We start from the raw sequence: 2,525 nt of genomic DNA, 5'->3' as shown, positions 1-2,525 counted from the left end.
TTATCTAAATGATTTTTTATATGTCTTCGTTACTCAGAAAAAAAACAATCAGAACTTCGTAAAAATATATTTGATCAAATTTTTTGTTCTTCAAACTGTTTTTTTTGGAAATATTTAAATGAGCCCTTTTTTAAAACAACTGCAATTTTGATCATTACATTTTTCGTAAAGTTAAATTATTATGCAAAAGAGAATATTTTTTGCAGACATTGAAAGTTCTATCGAAAAATTTTGGGCATTGTTATATGCCTTCTTTAGTTTCAATTTGATATTTATTTTGTTAAAATCGGTCAACATTTAAGTGAGATTGAAATCAATTATTTAAAAGAAAAATGACAAAATCTTCGTAAAGATAAAAGAGAGCGAAGAAGATCGGTTTTCAATATTTGTGTTCGAAAACTTTTCAGTTTGTTTTATGAAATAACAATGTCTTCAAATCTCATATTGTGAAGACTTATAAGAAAACAGTTTTTTCGGGGTAATTCAGATTATATAACACCTGTCTGAGATGGAGTGTTTTTTCAGGACATTAAACATGCGATTTGTTTTTATTTATTTTAAGACCAAATTTTCCCATTCTGGAAATGTTCACCGACGGGAATTGATAGCGAAAACTGCAAGTTCAAGTTCCATCGCACAATGGAGCAGGACCTTTGAAAGCTTGGCAAAAGCCACTTTTTGTAAAATTCGAAAATTCATAATAAATTTATTCTTTTCAGAAATTGAACATAACACTTATCACAAATCTGTCAATTTTATCTAAAAATTCGCTGTTTCATACAATTTTCTATGTAGGTGAAGTTGAGGTTTGATGCTGTTCCAGTTTATCGCAAAAACCAAAAAATATTTTCAATACTCCACTTAAATTTTATTTCTTAAATAATTTTTATTAAGAACAAGGTGTTCACAATAATATGAAATTTTTTTTATTTGATGTTTAAGAATCGAAAAAAAATTTTTGAGCACGAACGTATAACGTTAAAATATTGCGAATTTTCATCATATTCGAAAGTCTGGAAAACATGTTACCCCACAAGACTCCACTCTCATTTCTACTCAAACATTTAAATTGAAGTCTCAGCTATCCAGCGAAACAAAAATAATCGCCATTTTTGCCAACTCAAAAGTTATTCAAGTTTTAGTGAAACATTTTTTTGGACAATTTTGAATTGCTTTCGATAATCGTTTTGCCAAAAAAAAAAACTTAAAATCAAACGAATTGAAAACTCTGCATTTAGGCTGTAACAAATATCAACTTCTTCTTTTATCACCCCCCCCCCCCCCCACCCGAAATTTCCAAAAAAAAACCCGAAGGGGGAAATAAATAAGGTTTTAAGTATTTCATGGATATTTCGATAAAACAAAAAAGTATCCGAAAGATGTATACTTGATTTTATTGAATTTTTTCGTTATAAAATTACTTGATTTATTAATTGAACTTTTCGTTATAAAATTACTTGATTTATAGGTTATGTGCAATGATATAGTATGCAATTTTGTTGCATACAAGCTTTTGTGCAAAGTATTCCACTTTATTTGTTTTTCGCATTATTTTTTATTATCACTTATGGCGATGTTCCAACTCCGAGTGACAAAAGAAGGATTTGAAATTTGTTGCGGCCTTATATTTTTTCTGAAAATTTATTTTTCTCTTAATAATTTTGATGATACTATTTCGGTTTTTAATTTTTTTTTTATATTAGATTTTTTGATTAATAAAATTTCTATAACCTTCTCAAATCATTTACTCAAACCCTCCAGTCCGGTCTGGTATCTGTTAACCAACTTAATTTTTATTAAAATTTTTTTTTCTAAAAAATGTCTCTCCAACATTCGTTTAGTAGAAAAAAACGTGATCTTATAGTTTTAATCAAAAATAAAATAGAAATTATTCACACACTGAATGTTTGCCTACTCAAAAAAAAAAAAAACAATGTAACCGTTATTTATTGCTGTCGTATTAGCAACAGCCTACTTGATCCATTACCTACTTATATAATATACCAATATAAGTTTAGGGCTTACTTTTTTATCTGAACTTATTTGTTTCGTTACTGAGCTCTGACATCGTGAAGAAAGTTTGGTTGATTTTTTTTAAAGTCCTACGTTCTAGAAAATATTGAGCAATCTGACCCCCATTTGAGACAGTGAATGAAAAAAAAACAAGGAAAAAAATAATAACAAGAGAATGCTTCAAAATACAAAAAAAATGAAACGGTGCAACCACACAGATACTTTATTTTTTGGGAAAAATAATCTTTGGCGGTTCCAAAAACTCTTACATGAAAATTTTCACGCCGATCGAATGAGTAGCTTCCAACTTAGACATAGTTTTCTATATTTTTAACGTATCATTAGGAAATTTAATTAATTTATTATTTATATGATTTTATCAAATTCTGACTATTTTTTCGGATGTACTCGAATTCAGGCTGTTTTAAAAAAGCAATACACTGAGTTTTCTTTTACGCGGTATTACGTGACTTTTTTTACGCGGATTTTTGAATTAACGCGGTTTTTTCACG

Source organism: Uranotaenia lowii, chromosome 1 (genome assembly GCF_029784155.1).
Source record: "Uranotaenia lowii strain MFRU-FL chromosome 1, ASM2978415v1, whole genome shotgun sequence".
NCBI classification, from domain to species: Eukaryota; Metazoa; Arthropoda; class Insecta; order Diptera; family Culicidae; genus Uranotaenia; species Uranotaenia lowii.
Note: the sequence above shows the minus strand (reverse complement) of the source record.